Below are 19035 nucleotides of genomic sequence, written 5' to 3'. Positions count from 1 at the left end.
AGCATTGCTGGCAACCATCAGAAGCCGGAAGAGACAAGGAAGGATCCTCCTCTAGGGCCTTCGGAGAAAGCATGGCCTCGCCAATACCTTGATTTCTGACTTGTAGCCTCCAGAACTCCGAGAGAATAAATTCTGTTATTTTAAGCCAAGCTTCTGGTACTTAGTGGCAGCCCTAGGAAACTAATAGAGATGCTAAGATAGTATAGCAAATAATTTCCAGGATTACTTATAGTATCCTCATTCATCCTGGAAGAATTATGAGGCCAATTAGTCAACATTATTTCTTGAGTACTTAGCAACTCAGTGATATGTTAGAAAGCTAGAAGGGTACAAAAGAAGACAGAGTTTTAACTCTCAAGGAATTTATAGTTGATTTGAGGAGATAAAACAAACACTATAGAACAGAAAACATAATTAATAGATAATATGATACTGGCTAGAAATGCTGTAAAATTTCAAAGAAGGAAGGCTTTATGTGGGTTTCAAAGGAAACACAACATTTGAATTTGGCCAGGGCTGGTGGGCAGGACTTGTAAAGGAGGGCACAGAAGTAGGGAGGGGGAAGAGCATACGCACAGATGTGTGAAGGAACCTCATAGGCACAGAGGCTGATCTCACGGGTGTGGAGTTCAGCAACCTGGGAGGATGGGGAGAGACCGATGGAAGAGGAAGAGGGAGACAGCTCACCTTTGTAGTGGTGCTCCAGAGAACATGTGACAAAATATGGTGTGGGAATACAGCTTTATCAGAGAACGCAGCATGGTGTGTGGTGGTGGTGGGCACTCCTCTTGTTGGGAGAAAACCTGTTTTGAATTTTCCAGTAACCCACTGTGGGACTTTTGGCTCCTTGACGGGCCTCACATTGGACTAGATCAGAGCCTGACAATATGGTTTACTTTGGGTTGAATTCATGTCAAGTAAGGCTTGTACATTGTTTAAAATTTTAAATATTAATTAGAAAACTTTGGAAGTCCAGATTTGGACCTTCTCATGTAAAATGATAAAATCTGAAGCATCAAGTGGGTCTTTCTACCATGGAGACAACTGGCTGTAGTTGTTGCCACTTAAATGCTCATGTGCTGTCCAGGTTGTTCAAACCCTACTCAGCTTCCTCAAGTGCCTATGAGACCTGTTTAGCCCCTGTGGGCATTTGAATTTGCAACCCCTGGACCAAATGATGTCTTTTTGCTGCTATGGCCTTTTGAGTCGATGACTACTTTTTAACTGTGATGAAAAATCACATCACCTTATAATTTTTGTATATCTTAATAAAGTAAAATGCTTTACTTTTCTAGCTTGCTTTGACCAATGCAGAGTAATTACAAATTCATTTGTACTTTAAAATTGTAATGCTTCTCCTTGTGGATTTTATTTTTTTTGTCAGAGAGAGAGAGAGAGAGAGAGAGAGAGATCAAAGATACACACATACAGATTATATTTTACTGAATTTACTGTGAAATTTCACTGGGGAATATAATACTTATGTAGATATTGTTAGTCATATGACCAATTCAGATTTAAATTTAGATGTCAATATTCTCTTTCTCTGTCTTTAACAAACAAATTTGTATGTCAATCTTCTCTCTCTCTCTTTAATGAAAAGATGGTTTAAGTTGTTTGGTCAATTTTAATTTACAATAGAGAAAAATATATAAATACCAGGTTTTATCTTACTACAAACATTTTCTCAGCTGTGAATGATATGTTTGATGCATGTGGTAAGTTATCTATTTATGTATGTGTTGCTAAAGATCAGATATGCTAGTATCTTCCTTTTGTTCTCTCTCTCTTTTTTTTCCCTTTTACGCTGTAGTGTTGGTTTCACATGCCTCTGGAGAAATGAAATCCCCACTGTAAAAGCAACTGTAGATAATGGAATAGCACCAGTCGTAGTTACAGAAGCATTTCTTTCTTTGTCTTTTTCCCCCCAGTTTTATTGAGATATAGAAGCATTTCTTAAGAGGATATGACTTAAGAAAATATAACAATGGAGTTCGTTTTTAGGAAGATTTATAGAAAAATCTCATTTAAGAATGGGTGTAGAGATTTACATGTACAGAGCAGAGAAGTCTTAAGTGCAAGTTTTTACTGCTTTGGGGGAAAACAACTAATATTTATTTTGTTTTTCTGTATATACCATAAGTTATTTAAATTTTTTTCCCCAGTAATTCTAGATGAAGAAATTCACATGCACATGAATAAAATTAACAGGCAAAAACTATTTTGGTACAACATTCTTAGCTGCTAATTTGACAATACAGTATATAGTAAATGCTCTAGAAATGTTTACCCTACTGGATTTAGTAATTCTACTTCTAGAATGCATTTTATGTGTGTAATAAAAAACTATACAAAGATATTCACCCAGTGTAATTTATAATAGCAAAAATTACAAACAGCCATTTGGAAGCAAAGAGCCCCACTTGTCTCCTATCATACTTGGGGCAGAGACTCTGAACTATGGGGTCAATTTCTGCAAAGGGGGAGACAGCAATTGGCATTGTTTGGTGAGGAGACGTAGTCATAGTCTTTTAAAGTTGCACTGGCTCACCACAAGATTAAAAATTGTTATTCTTGGTGACAATGTTGGGGATGGAGGGCCTCAAACTCCGAGCAGGAATTACCCCGAAAATGTGCCGTAATGTATTTTCAGTGCAATTTAAAAAATTTATGCAATCATGGTGGAAATAATTGCGAATGATAAGAAAGTTAGAGATTTACCTTGGATCATCTATAAAACTAATGAATAATAAGAAGAGCCTCTGATTTCCCATTCATAATTTTTATCTGCTTAATATTATTTTATCTTTTAAGCTTTTTAATTAGTGTTGAGCTATTTTTGTTGATCTCAGCACATTTATACTAGTCAAGCAATATAAATGTGTTATACTTATTAGCATGTTAGAAGAGATTTTTTTAAATTTCTTTTTCTGAGGTTTCATTGTTAGTATATAGGAATGCAGTGGACTTTTGTACATTGAGTTTTGTAGCCAGCAACTTTACTGTATTCGTTTATTGTTTCTGATAGCTTTTTGGTGGAGTCTTTAGGGTTTTCTATATAAGAAAGCATCATGTCATCTGCAAAAAGTGATAATTTAACTTCTTCATTCCCAATTTGGATGCCTTTTATTTCTTTTTCTTGCCTGATTGCTCTGGTGAAGACTTCCAACACTATGTTGAAAAGCAGAGGTGATAGGGGACAGCCCTGTCGTGTTCCTGAACGTAGAGCAAAGGACTTCAGTTTTACACCGTTAATTATGAGATTAGCTGAGGGTTTGTCATATATGGCCTTTATTATGTTAAGGTATTAAGTGTTTTAATCATAAATGGATGTTGTATCTTGTCAAATGCTTTTTCTGCATCTATTGATATAATCATATAATTTTTGTCCATTATTTTGTTTATGTGATGTATCACATTGATGGATTTGCATATGTTGAACCATCCTTGTGCCCCTGGGATGAGCCCCACTTGGTTGTGATGTATAATCTTTTTAATGCATTGTTGCATTCGATTTGCTAGAATTTTGTTTAGGATTTTTGCATCTATATTCATCAGAGATACTGATCTCTAATTTTCTTTTTTTGTGTTTTCCTTACCAGGTTTTGGTATCAAGAGATTTGTTTTTGAGGACAATAATGTGCCATGTCATGATTGTGTGTGTGTGTGTGTGTGTGTGTGTGTGTGTGTGTGTGTGTGTGTAACTGAAACCTATGTAATCCTATAGCGCTTGGAAATTTGGCTTCTGCATACTTTGTGTTTCTGGGCCTCTTTCTGACCTTGGGCTCTCACAGGAAACCTGTTTTAACAGCCCATCTTAAAAGTAATGTTCTGACCTGTGCCACAGTAGGAAATATGGAGTAAATAATTAAAGCTGCCTTCATGAAAAGCATTCCACAGCAGGAAAGAAATATTTCTAGAGGAGAAAAACCACTAAAGCACACAGTGAGAAATTAGGAAAAAAATAACAACTAAGAGCAAGCCATCATAAATAATGCCTCAAGGAAGTGAATGATATTTTAAAAAACAGGACTCAAGCTTTGGAAGGTGAAAACATTTCAGTGGGTTTCCAGGCTGCCAGCAATTTTAGAATCAACTTTCCCCTTGACATTATATACTGATACTTTCACAAATATCGGTGTTATATTTGTGTTGCTCGTAAGGAAGTTACTGATGGAGGAGCTTATGTACTATGCACATTGATCAGAACACTTTACACTTTATCAATTACTGAGTCATATATTACTTGTCATATAAATGGATGATCCATATATAAGAAACATATCCTCTGTACTTTTGAATACAAACCAAAATGGGAGGTCTGATGAATTTGCTGAGGGTGTTACTAACACACCCTAAAAGTTCCAGGCAAAGTGGTGCACTCATAGACTTAAATGTACACGGTCTGGCAAACATCATTGCTCGCTTAGGTTCCGTGTAGCGAGCACTAAGTATGTTCCAGGCACTGCTCTCTTCACATGTTTTAACTCCTTTGTTTTCCTTAACAGTTCAAGGAAGAAGGTTATGACGTGGTCACTGAGGAAGAGAGAGGTTAGTCACTTGCCCAAAGTCACACACTTGGAAGGTACTGGGATTTGAACCAAGACCAGTTGTCTCTGGAGCCAGTTTTAACCACGACACATGAGTTCCAGGTAATAGCTCAGGGGTTGACTTTATGTTTACATCAGGATGGCCGAAAGCTTCTGTCATGAGATTGTCCTGCAGACTGTTGAGTGCAGGTGGCAGGTGACTGAAGGCAGTGTGGCCCTTGGTTCTTAACTTATTACACTGATGCAGTATATGAATATAGATTCGTTATGGGATCTACGCGCTGGAGTCCATCTGCTCTCTGTGTCTCTGAACACGTGCCTGCGGCAGCGTGGAGGTGGGCAGTGAATAGCATCAGTGTGTCTCAGTTATTTTTCATTTTAGTTACAGAGTATGAAGTAAAGTTTTTAAGTAAGGAAGCAAGTTATAAAATAAATAATAAAAAAAATAAAATAGAGGCTAGATCCCAGGGCCAACAAAGAATACTTTCTTGTAAGACTGAATTTGAAAAGATTCCTTTTTTTCACTTTAATGTGAGGATTGTAGGGATTTTTTTTTTCCAATTTGGTAAGTGGAAGAAATTTCAATGCCCACAGTTTCCAGCTATTGCTGCTGCCGCTGCTGCTGCAGAAGCAGTACATAAATAGCTCCTACTTAGGTGCCAGGCCCAGTTCTAAGGGCTGTGCGCGTACATGTTAACTCATTCGTCACCATATTGAATAGTTTCAGTACTATGAAATAAAGTTAATGGAATAAAATTTAAACACCTGAATAGATAGCTTTAGTAACTCCTTCAGTTAAATGCCAGTATACTAGCAAAATTAACAGAAAAAGTAGGTGGTTTTTCTTTCTAATCCTGGAAAGCTTAGAAAATCTCCTTTCTCCTTGGTCAGCAGAGCAGGTGCGTTATCTCCCCCCCCCCCCCCCCCCCGTCTATTTCAAACTAAGCTAAAAGCCCAAAGATTCCTTAGTTAAGTAGCCTGTGGATATTATTCTTAGACAGATGAATCTAAATAGACTATTTATAATTTAAATCATACCATGAGACACATTCTCACTTGAGAAAAGGGGGATGGCCTACATAAATTCATGGGACAGTAGAAGCATAGAGCAATTATATCACCACGTCCTCTTACAAGTTTATTTTTTTCCCTTTTTTTCTTTTCTCTCTATAATCTTCAAGTCAAGATAGCAATTCAGCAAAGAAAAAAGATTGTCTTTATTTTAAGCTCTATGTAGAAATACAGGATAATAATGTCACATATTCATCTTTTTGGAAGAAATGCAATGGTAAAACCAATCTATTTTTGTATTAGATAAGAAACTCATTTTTATCTTTTTCCCCACCTGGAAGTTTAAAGTATTAAAAAGAATATCCAAAGACCACAAATTGATGAGCCCTGGACTTATTCTCTATTTTCAAATGCCTACTTAACCTCCAATCTGAAATTCACCATGTTCAACAACCATTTTCTTTTTCCAAAATCATTCAGTTTCTTTTTTGTACTTTCCCATTGATATTAATTATATCATCATTTCCCTAATATGCTAGGATCAGAATCTGAATCATGTTTAAGAGGTTTTTCTTCCCCAACCATTACATTTGCCTGTTGGCACATTTTATAGTTTCTACCTGGAAAATGACTCTTGCCTCTATATTATTCCACTGTTAGAGCTCCAGTTCTGGACTCATTTATTCATTGCGTGTTTTCTTGACCAGGATAATGGCTACTTGCTGGTGTCCTATCTCTCTTCTCTAGTTCATCTGATGCAGGACTCTCAGGACTACTACTTAAAATCTTTCATTATTCCCTCTCGCCTCAGAATTATCTACATACCTCTCAGCCAGGAATTCAAGGACTTTGCAGTATGGCATCATTCTATTATTTAACTTTCCCTATTAGTCACAAGTTTATCCTCCAACCAAACTAGACTCCACACCATTTTCTGAACGTGAGTCACATATTTCTGTTTCCTGTTTTTGCACTCTTTTTGAGCTATTTCTTTTCTCTGGGATAACCTCAATGTTACATTTTCTACCAATATTCCAATTCCCTAGTCCCCCCACTCATGCACGTGTGTAAGAGTTCCTTATAAAAAATATTAGGCCAGTTGAATGGAACTGGGATTCTATTGCCCTAGGTGGCTCTTGGTTCCACATTGGAAGGGCTCAAAGATTTTCCCTTAGCATATTAAAAGCATAGTCTGAAAGTTTGTGCAACATAAACCCTCTATTATAAGGTAAGCTATGAAGGGATATGTTTATTTTCCAATTAACACAATTCTTGTGTTAATTGTCTTTTCTGGAAATTTAGTTCAATTTATACCACCATAAATCAGCTGAAGAATTTTTTTTTCCTAGTAGATGACATTAATTATGTTTCATTTTTTACTTCTGGCCAGCCCTGTGATACATGATTTATAATTTCAATGACTACACAGATTTAAAAGGTCATTAGACCTGTGCTTGAATTATAGACTTTAAGCTTACTTAGACACTTAGAAAAATCTAGAATTCAAAGTAGGTTCTCCCCTCAACCCCAAAGGCTACATATACATCAATAGTAATTATTAATGCCGCTTAACGCATGGCCTTCATGACAATATTTTTATTCAATGAGTGAAGGCTATCATAGAAAATGCTAGAGTTGAACCTTTTTTTAATTATTAAAAAAATTTAAAAGTAAATAGCAAATACAGGCCACAACTTCTCTTTGATTCTTTCCCTAAGAAAATTTATTTTTTGTCTTGAAATATTAAAGAAAATAATTCCAATCTATTATAGTATTTATTTTGTTTTTCATAATGATTCTGGGCACATCATATTTACAATTTTAAAACCAAATATAATAATGGCTTTGGGATTCCTAAATTGATGCAACTAGTTTGCTTATGGCCAGATTAGAAAGTAGTTTTGAGTGAATACATTAATACAGTGGTTCTCAAATATGGTTTGGAAATCCCTGGAAGTTCCTGAGGTCCTTGCAAGAAATCTGCATGGCCAAAAATCTTTTCATGATAATGCCAAGACACTGTTTTCCTTTCTTCCCACTCATCCTTTTGTGAAAGTACAGTAAAGTTTCCCAGAGGCTACATGATATGTGATATCATAATAGATTAAATGCAAAAATATTTCAGAATCTAGCTGTTCTCTATTAATCCAGATATTAAATAGATTTGCAAAAATGTAAAACAGTGCCATTCTTCTCACTCATTTTTTGGGAAAATATAGTTATTTTTATGAAATACATTATTTTTGATAATATTAATGGGTTTATTATGGTTATTTGAAAAGTTCTTAAATTTTTAAAATGATAAATTTGATAAATCTAAAGATCATAAACCGAAGCTCTTTGGGTCCTCAATTATTTTTAAGAGAGTCTGGAGAAAAAGTTTGATAATTGTTCGCTAGTGTATAGAAAATAAATTCCCAATATTATCACACATATTATGTATTTTTGTGTGATAATTTTAACATCTTAAATTGTGACAATATTAGGCATGAAAATTGATTCCATTTCCTTGATTTTTAAAAAAAAAATAATTGGTATTATTAGAGACTTCTGCTTGTCTTAAAAAGAGTATGACTGTGTTGGTTTTAATTTTATTTTGATTTTTATCAAAACTTGAAATGAACAACCATAAAATCATATACCTGTTCTGCTTACCATCACATTTCAGAATTACCTTTTCTTTGATTCTTAATCATTTTGATTTCAATATATGACTATCATTTATTTATTGAAATGATTTTTGTTTCCTTATATGATGGAAACACAAGCTTTCTTGGGGGAGTGATCTTAAAACAACCCAATGATAATCGCTTGAGTTTTCCAGAGTCTGCATGACTTTTTCCTAGGTTAGCATTCATGGATGGAAATATGGACAGAAATAGAGACATTTTTAAAGTTTTAGAAAACAAACAGGAGGAAATTAAATATTGGATTAAGAAATATTCCAAAACAAGCTATATGTAGAAAATGCAGATTTGAATAAAAGAATTAAGAGTGAGAAAAAGAAAAACATATTTTAGCTTGACACATTTAAGTTTTAAAATCCTTTGTTGGCTTCCCCATATTTTTGGACAAAGTCGAAACTCTTACATAGCATGTGAAAGCCTTCACAATTTGACCCCCAAACCCCATTTCAGTGTAATCTTAACTGCATTAACATCTCTTTCCTCCCATAGCCTCATCATTAGGCATATCCAAAACTTACTTTCCAATATCTCTGTTTTTAAATGTATTTTCCCCAAATCTGGAATGCCTCTTTCCTCTGTCAGGAGAAATGGTTGAAGACTTGGAAATGGACTAAAGGAATTTCTAGAAATTATTTAGAGGACCTGCTGAGGGTTGTTGATTCTCTAGGGGTGTGCAGAGGTGATTACCTTTTTATTGACTAAGACTATTTTATAACTGTAGTTGTAGAAGTTGTAGAAAACTGATAGCAATGCAAATTATTCTTATCCACAGCAATACAAATAATAACTGTTCATAGCAATGCAAATGAATTTTGTCCAGTGCCGGATAGAAATCTCTGTAAGTCAAACCATTTGGTACATGTTTATTTTATTTATGAATGACAGCAATGTTTTTAACTTTTTGAAAATAACTGCCATGTATAAAACTCCTATTTATTGTTTAAAATATAGTGAAAATCTTTTTTTTTAATTGATTGGGGTGACATTTGTTAGTAAAATTACATAGATTTCAGGTGTACAATTCTCTATTATATCATCTATAATTGTGTGTTCACCACCCAGAATCAGTTCTCCTTCCATCACCATATATTTGATCCCCCTTACCCTCATCTTCCACCCCCCCTTACCCATGGTAACCACTAAACTATTGTCTGTGTCTATGAGTTTTTGTTTCTCATTTGTCTTGTTCTTTTGTTTTTGGTTTATATACCACTTATCAGTGAAATCATATGGTTCTCTGCTTTTTCTGTCTGACTTATTTCACTTAGCATTATACTCTGAAGATCCATCCATGTTGTCACAAATGTTTCTATATCATCTTTTCTTACCTCCAAATAGTATTCCAGTGTGTATATATACCACAACTTCTTTATCCATTCATCTATCGAAGGACATTTTGGTTGTTTCCATGTCTTGGCCACTGTAAACAAAGCTGCAATGAACATTGGAACACACGTCTTTATGGATAAATGTTTTCAGATGTATTGGGTAGATACCCAGGAGAGGGATTGTTGGGTCATATGGTAATTCTATTTGTAATGTTTTGAGGAACTGCCACACTGCCTTCCATAACAGCTGCACTAGTCTGCATTCCCACCAACAGTGGATGAGGGTTCCTTTTTCTCCACAGCCTCTCCAACACTTGTTACTATTTGTCTTGTTGATGAAAGCCATTCTGACCGGGGTGAGGTGATATCTCATTGTGGTTTTCATTTGCATCTCTCTGATGATTAGTGATGTTGAGCATTTTTTCATGTGTCTATTTGCCATTTGTATGTCCTCTTTGGAGAAATGTCTCTTCAGGTCCTCTGCCCATTTTTCAATTGAGTTGTTTGTTTTTTTGTTGTTGAGTTTCAGGAGTTCCTTGTATATTTTGGATATTAACCCCTTATCGGAGGCACTGTTTGCAAAAATCTTCTTCCATTCAGTTGGTTGCCTCTTTATTTTGTCGATGGTTTCTTTTGGAAAATCTTTCTTTTTCAATGGGACCTTTTTTATTTCCCTAAGCAAAATTAGTTTTTACCTCATAATGCTCCCATTGCACTTTTAATCTAATTTTACTATAGTGCTTGCCAAATTGTGGTATATCTATCTATATTTCTGTTTTTCCCCATGAGACTAGCTCTTCAAAAGCAGAAAAGGTGTCTTACTTATCTTTGTATCCTTTCCTTTGTCAAGCAGGTAACACATGACAGATAGATACTTGCTTGGTACATGCTTTTTGCTGGATGAAAGTGGAAGTCACAGAAGAAGATAATGGGCATGCTTTAGCAAGTGTTAATAAGGGCAATTTGGCTGCTTAGAGAGAAAAACAAAATAACTTTTTCACTTGTAGACTTTATGGGAAAATATAATTTAGCATGAAATTGAAAAATGTTAAGGAAGAAACTTAATGAAGCTGGAATGACCTAGAAGAGACATGGATTAAGAGAGTGGAGACAGAGGCTTGCACTATGGCTTTTTTTCCTGAATTGCTATAGTCAAGACATTTTTCTTTACGTTATACATCTGTAAATTAGGAATAATAATTATTGTAATTACCAAAATAGAGGAACTCTCATAAGGGGATGTTTGTGTCAAAAATGGGAAGGAGGCAGCCTTACTGAGCTGATTTGGCTATGAGTGAGGATGAGAGAAATTTGTAGCTTTTTTACAACTTGAAACATACAGCTGTGGTTTGAAATAAAATTAAAAAGTGGCATAATGCCTTCCCCTGAATTTGAAAGGGTCTTTTTCTTCATGATTAGCATTCCCCTCACATCTTTAACGTTAAAATTTTTATTTTATTTATGCATTTTTAGGAACTAGTTTTTGGCAAAATAAGCAATTGTAAGAATGAAGAGATAGACTGGTGGTTTTTTTTTTTTGGCAGGTATTTTGCATAATTAAATTTAATTGTGTTTGGATACCTTAAGATTAAGATAATTTTATAAATGTTTGGATACCTTTTCTGAAGCAAAGAGTAATTTTGAGTATTCATGCCATAAATAGGTCACTTACAAATAGTGGACTTAAAAATCAGCAGTAAATTCTGAATTTACGTCCTGGTAGGTGAGAGAACCCAAACTCTTTACTAACATAGCACTGCTGTTTCCATGACAACAGAGACCAGTTTCTGTCAGCCCAGAGTCACTTTGCCTGTTGACTTCACCAGTGAACTCTGTGTGATGCTGCCAAATGTCTGGCTTCTGTGTTTCCTGTTCCAAGCAATTGTTTCTTATGTTGAATACTAATGACTCGTCTACAAAGGCTGTGGTTCATTTCCACTGAAGATGTGCCTGGGAGTCATATGTGGAATGGTAGTGAGCGTTTTGCCTGTAGTGAATTAAAAACTGTACATAATTGGATTGTACAGTCCCTAACTAGCTATGCCAGTAGTTTATTAATAATGTTACCTTGCTATTATTAGGCAGCTGGGCCCAAATGAGAAATGACAGCATATCCATCATTATTGAGTCAAATGCTTTTATAGGAAGGCTTGCTGACTTTGGCTGGCTTACACCATCATGTAAGTCCAAATGATTGTGCACATGTATGCTAGCAGAAAAATTCATTTGCAACTGAAGTGGTTTTTTGCTGTTCAAAATGTTCATATATTGATTGCTCACAAATGGAGAAAAAGCAGCTGCCTGAAATGCCAGTGAAATGGCTGAGTTTAAAATGGGGGGTGGGGAAGAGCATTTGGATAGAGAAAAAAGCTAAGCAGCTTTTGCTGTTTAAAAATGAAGAGTACTATGATTTTGAAGTTCTGGTTATATGGTGGTTATCAGTGTAAAGAATTGGAATCCTGTTTGCCTGGGTCACCCTATCCATGAATCTGAAGACTAGACTCATTGTAGTTATGCTTCTCTCTAGAGCATAAGTTCCTTGAGGGTAGACTGTTTTCATTATTGCGTTCCTGAGAGCCAGCACAGCTCCTGACACATAGTGAGTGCTCAGTAAATATTTAATGAATTAAATGGAACTCAGTGACTCCCTTGAAAGAAGTTTCTGGTATTTAAACCCATCAAATTTCCTGGAAGAAGCCATTAGACTCTTCCATCATTAAAGAGTATAATAGCCCCACGACCATGACATTCACTGCTAAGTATCTGACGTGGAGCTGCCATTGGCAGTTACTTACGTCTGTGGCCACTCCTAGTGTCTGTTCCCAGCAGACACCACTCAAAGGTTGCTCTTCTCATCAGCATTTTTTTTCCCAGCTAGAACCCTGTTTCCCAGAAAATAAGACCTAGATGACCAATCAGCTCTAATGCGTCTTTTGGAGCAAAAATTAATGTAAAACCCGGTATTATATTACGTTATGTTATGTTATATTATTATATTATATTATATTACTTGGTCTTATATTATAGTAAAATAAGACTGGGTCTTATATTAATTTTTGCTCCAAAAGACACATTAGAGCTGATTGTCTGGCTAGGTCTTATTTTTGGGGAAACATGGAAGATCCAATTAATCCTAGCTTTTGGTGGCATCTGTTGCCATTTCTAACTCTTAGATTGGCCACCCCTTCTACCTTGTCACAGCCAAAGTTGACAGTGGCTGTTTTAGGCAGGCACTTCTGATGTCATTCCTCTCCTTATTCTAAATCCTGTCCCTGGTTCTCAACTGGGAACAATTTTGTCTTTCCCTGCTGACGCCACCCGAATCTCACCCCCTGGGACATTTGGCCAGTATCGGGAGTCATTTTGGGTTGTCACAACTTGGCAAGGGGTGGGGTTGGATGGGTAGTGCTACTGGCATGTAGTAAGTAGAGGGTAAGGATGCTGCTAAACATCCTGCAATGCACAACACAGCCCTCGCAAGAAAGACTTACTGTGTTTCCCCAAAAATAAGACCTAGCCGGACCATCAGCTCTAATGTGTCTTTTGGAGCAAAAATTAATATAAGATCCGGCATCATATCATATCATATCATATCATATCATATCATATCATATCATATCATATCATATCATATATCATATCATATCATATATCGTATCGTATCATATCATGTCATACCCTGTCTTATGTTATATTAAAATAAGACCGGGTCTTATATTAATTTTGCTCCAAAAGACGCATTAGAGCTGATGGTCCCGCTAGGTCTTATTTTCCAGGAAACATAGTATTTGGCACAAAAATGTCAATAGTGCCAACGTTGAGAAATCCTGTTCTGGTGCTTTAAGGTCTTTCAATGGAAGTTGTTCAACACCCTTCAGAATTACACTCTATGCCCTCCTCTTCTTCCACTCCCATCCTTAGGCTTAGCTCGTTTTCTTATACTTTTAATATTTACTTTCTTTACATCAGGAAGTTGTCATGGAGAGAGAGACTTTCACTCTTTGCTACCAATGTCTGAACTCAGGTATGTAGTTATCTTGCTAGTAGCCACAAATTCCAGAGGGTAGAAAGGCAGATATGCAAATCGAGCTACAGAAATAATTAGTCCTGACTATTCCATTAGTTTTAAGAGAAAAATATAAGGAAAGCCCTGTAAATATACTACAGGGAGTTTTGAAGTTGCTGTGTAAATAATAAATATTTTGTATTGTTCTAAATCTTTTTTCATTGTAGAGGGATTTGAAATTGGTGTTTGTATATTACATCAAATTCTGGAAAGCAAATGTGGTTCAACAATATTAATAATGTTATTCTTAGGATAGGCATTTTCTTTTGTCTTTGAAACCACCAAATTGATCCAAATGACATTATAGGCATTTTTTAAAAAGAGCTAAATATTTGTATGCATGGATATGTGGCTCAAATTTTGGCTTCTAACATGAAAAAATTAGATAATTGCACACGTTGGATAGACCTATGCAAAACTTTAAAAAGGGAAATTTGATTGTCACTTGTTTAATGATTTCAGTGACACTTGAAGGGCGGGAAGCATTTCATCTTTAAAATTCTTTACAAATATTAACTAATTAATCCTTGTAATCCTCTTATATTTATAAATATATTGCTATCTCTCCTGAAAGATTTCAACACTATTTACCATATAATATTCCAATTTAGCAAATTCATGAATAGCTATTAAGGGTAGTGTTTTTCCTCTCAAAAACTATAATTAAAGCCCCTTCCCAGATGCTTTCTTTGTACATTGCATAGCAGTAATTTTAGTATTTGCTTTAGGAGACTAGTCTTGCTAGTTTAAGAGAGGAAATTTTGGATAATAAATTTTATTATTGGATAATAAAAGTACTGAGAGAAATCAATATTATATGAGTTAATATCTATATGTTGCCAAAATCATGTCTGTAATCTCTTTTCCTTTTAGCTTTTATTTAAAATACTTTTATAAGTTCCCTTTCATGACTGTTCACATCTTTAGAATTGCAAAGTAAACGAGGTATTATTATTTTTACTTTTATTTTGAAAAACTAATTTCCTTTTTTTAGTCTAATACCTATTTAAATTCATCTAAATTATAGACACATAGCAAGAAGGTCATATCTCACAAATATTCAAATAATTGGCAGGCCTTTCAGGTTTCTTTCTTTATAAATAGGATTTAGAGGTTACGTTAGCACCAACTGTTAAATTGGCTTCATAGAGGGATGGAAAAGCAGAATAATCTCTTTTTACTTTTTTACCTTTTTTATCGTCATTTCACCCAAATTTTGTTCTCATCTTTCCTACCTCTTTTTTCCATTAAGAAAAACAGAGCACTAAATCAAAACCACTCTGCACGTCATCTGCTTTAAGTGTTTGTAAGTTGAGTACAAAGAAGGAGAACAAGAGCAAAAGAGGAAGATGATGGGTGATAAAATTTATCTTTGGGCGCGTCACTGAGAGTTCAGGCAGAAACATCCAGTTGGCTGCCTGAATTAATTCTTATCATTCACTAATGGCCACAAAAAAAGGCTTCTCAGTAACCACGACTAGGTTACCATAGGCAACCAGTGTTTTCTAAGCATCTACTGTGTGCCTGGCACTGGGACACAGTGAGACTCAGCCTCTGCCCTCATGGAGCTTTCAGAGCAAGAGACAGTAGCGCAGTTCTTAGTTCAAGCACTTGTGGATTCAGTGTCTGCAAAGTGTGATGGCATCATCAGGGAAAGGCTTCAGGTAGTTACTACAGCTCAGCACTGCAATCTTCCTGATGGCGAGGGGAGGGTCTTAGTGGTGGTTCATCTGACAGTAGCTTGGTTTATTTAAAAATTATAGAAAATTTAGACCTATGTACTCTTACCATTGAGTTTTATTCTTATATTTTAAAAAGTTGTTTGTTTAGGGCCTTTTATATGCCATGATTTGGGGAGGAATTTAATAATTAATATTGACACAGTCTTAACATATCCACAAACACTTGGGAAACATCAGTAGAAAAACAGGAAATTATAACAAGTGTGATGAATATTATTAAGGATGATCAGGAGTGATATGGAGGGGTTTAGCAAGCACCTAGAGAAGAACTGGCATCCAAACTGAGTCCTACAAAAAACATGGAGTTAACCAGATCCAATGAAATCACGGGGATAGCATTTGGGGCAGATGGAACAGCACAGACAAAGGCTGTGATACAAATGAGAACATAGAGAACCACATGTAGTCCAAGTGATTATGGGTGAAGGTTAGGAGATGTCCTCCATGAGTCTGGAGAGGTAAGCAGGGGCCAGATCATGAAGGACCTTCTGTGTCATCTTAGGGAACTTACACTTGATACAGACAAAAAGAGGGAGCCTTTGAAAAGTTTATCAGAGGGACGCATCATTATAATATTTGTGTTTTACATCTATCACTCTGGCTGCAATGTAGGGAAAGAAATAGAGTAGAGGCAAGATTAGAGAAAGGAAGTATGGTTAAGACAATGATAACATTGAATAATGTGTATGGAGTCAATTACAGGGACACAGTTGTCATCAGTAATCATTTTTATTATAAAATTATTTAAATGTGTAAAACATAAAACTCTATATAACATCTTTATACTTACAGTTTTCATATAACTACAAACCAAGAGATTTACAAGTTAAATAGCAACCAAATTAAAGAATAATAAAATTCAAAGAACAGCATTAAATTAATATGATAAATGGTACGGTTTTGCTGAAAATCAATCCCTGATAGTAAATATTAGGATACAAAGGTTTTTTTCTTTTCTTAAAAATTTTTTGTGTTTTACGTGTGTACTTAATTCTTTCTGAGTTTAATGTACTCTCATTTGAGTCATCATTAGAGTTACTGGTTTCTTTTTCCTTTTTTAGAAACAAATTGATTTTAAACCACCGATCTCTTATTTTGATGACTCCAAAATGTAATAGTGCATCACAAAATATCGTATTGAAAAGGTAAAAGTACTGTTTAATAAAATATTATTCTCCACTGCACATTCTTGCTGTTAACAAGCTCTCACAAATTGAAACATACAAATAAGGCATCTGTGCAAAACACTAGCTTACAGCAAATATGTGGTGATGACCCAGCCCAAGTTCTTTTGTGTTCACTATTTATGATACTGCCATATGTGATGTGATGTCTTCAATGTCCCCCTTTTCCCTCCTCCCTTTTTATTTCTTTTGAACTACTGTGAAACTTGGGTTGGTACTGCAAACAGTGATGTCATTTATCATTTTGCTGACTTGAATTAATCATTCAACATTCCCATTAGCTCCAGATAATTAAAGAACAGTATTTTAACACTGGTTGTTTTTTATGGTACAAAATCAAAACCTCAGCTTATTGAATAACACAAAAAACTAAACCCTTATTTTCTAAATGTCTCGTTCATTTACAAAGTATGTTCATAATATGGTAGTTTTGTCTTTATAAGTGGTGAAAAATTCAATATGGATATAATGATGTCTGATTGCTTTAGTATAACTTTAGAAATAAACCTAACTCATTCATTCAACAGATATTTATTGAGAGCCCACCCTGTGCTAGGGACTAGGGATACAAGTTGGATAAGAAAGACAAAGCAGCTAATGAAAGCCACAGATGCTCATAATACTTTAAAGGTTAAATACTGTACTTTTATCAGTGGTGCTTAAAGTGTGATACCCTGACCAGCAGCATCAGCAATACCCAGGAAATCATTAGAAATATAAATTCTAGGCCCCACTCCAGGTGTATGAATCAGAACCTCTGAGGGTGGAGCCCAGCAGTCTATGTTTAGGGGATTCTCATGCACGCTGAAGTTGGATAACTACTGCTTTGGCAGGCTGATAGATCTCCTCTAGTAAGGATATAAGAAGTCAAGTTTTTCTTAAGGCAGAGGTCCAATGAATAGAATTTACAAAAAAAAAAAATGTTTGAAGGAATACTCAGAAATGCACATTCAGGATCATCAAATGACTGAGATATAAGATATTCTCATGATGACCTACTGTCATCAAAGAAAAAACGCTAGAAGAAACTACCAAAAATTCTAATTTTAATGGGAATTTGAATGTGTTTTTCTTCTTTCTTGGAGTGGATTAGGTCCCTTGTCTTAATTAAGTCTATGGTGTGAGATTTCTTGTGCCATTAAAATAGTTTATAGGCAAAGGAAATTATATTTGTATTCCAGTTCTATGTTCACCAGTCAATACTGCTTTATAGTTTTTCTCCTTTATCTTCTAATAGGGAAATTCCTACTTGGCTCTATTTGGTTCTGTTTTATCAGAGGGGCGAAGCTTTCCTTCATGTCTCACCCTCACGAACAGTGTCACTTCTCTGGTAAGGGCTGCCCAGAGTTGGCTCCTTTTAGCTCCTTGGTGCTCCTTCAGATGGGAGGTCCTGTTGCTGCCTCCCATGTCTGAGGCCTCAGGCCTTCTTTTTGTTAGTCACTGCTGCACTTTCTGCTCTCCTGATAAATCCAGTTTTAACTAATTTTAGGAGCCTAAATTCTGCCGATTGTTTTAAATTGGGTTATCTCAAAGTTAACCCTTGAGGCAAGGATTTATATGCAGACTAGTTCATTTGGGAGGTGATCCCAGGAAACACAACTGGAAGAGTGGGGAAGTGAGAGAGGGGAGGGAAAGAAGACACTAGACGGTGTGTTATCAACTCACTCACCAGATATGCCAAAGGGTTCAGCCCTGCACAGGACCTCTGTGAGGTAGAATAGATTTGGCACACCTCAGACCTACCACAGTTGAGGAGTAAGGAAGCTCAGTATTTATCTCTGGACTCCTCATCCATCTTTTGTTGAGAGCTGCTTCTGTGGTGTTGACTCTGCACTTCTGGCTTGTCCTGCTTGCTGGTTGAGCACTTTCCCAGAGAGAAAAATCCTCAGGCAGAGAGCTTCGGGTGTTCACAGTGAGCAGCCATCATAAGGTAGAGGTGAAAGCCAAGGCAGATGTAAGTGGGGTAGCAGTACTGTCACTAGCACAAGACAGAAAATGTAAATTAGGCTCATTCTAAAGCAGAAATGCTCTGTGCTCTTCTTTCAACCTAGTAGACTAAATAGACCTGACCCAATAGATACAGGCTTATGCCAATCTTCTCTTCCTTTCATAATAATTAGAGAATGTTCTCTAATATTTTTTTTCTCAAAAGTACAGTGAATACCTAATACATTTGGAACTCACAGGAATGAATAATTCTGTACATTTGATATTTTCATACATCTGAAAGTTTGACCCTTTAAGTAATGACATTTTAGCAGTATTTTTTTAGTAGAGATATACTCACACTTCTTATTCTTTTCGTAAATAGATTTTAGATTTTATTGAAATCTCAGTAATGTCATTTAATGTAGTGTACTAAACCCACAGATGTAGTTATATTTGTAAATATGGAGAGAAGGAAATTTAGGATAGATGGTACCTTGGCTTTTGAAAACATCTCAGACCAATTTAGTTTTATGCATTT

General features: G+C 35.6%; 1 protein-coding gene across 13 annotated transcripts in view; it reads left to right on the top strand.

The window, feature by feature from the left end:
* MAPK10 (mitogen-activated protein kinase 10) overlaps positions 1 to 19035 on the top strand; it is a 296217-nt gene that overhangs the window by 37636 nt on the left and 239546 nt on the right. Inside the window, exon 1 of one of the 13 annotated variants that reach the window (XM_081040516.1) lies at positions 4509 to 4652. The exons of the other annotated variants lie outside the window; for them this stretch is intronic. The gene's annotated coding sequence lies outside the window, so the exon portion shown is untranslated. Of the gene's footprint in view, positions 1 to 4508; positions 4653 to 19035 lie in introns of those variants that run through there. 13 annotated transcript variants of the gene reach the window in all.

This window comes from Rhinolophus hipposideros (assembly GCF_964194185.1).
Source record: "Rhinolophus hipposideros genome assembly, chromosome: 1".
Taxonomy (NCBI): domain Eukaryota; kingdom Metazoa; phylum Chordata; class Mammalia; order Chiroptera; family Rhinolophidae; genus Rhinolophus; species Rhinolophus hipposideros.
The sequence above is the reverse complement of the archived record's forward strand: the minus strand, read 5'-3'. Positions and strand labels throughout refer to the sequence as shown.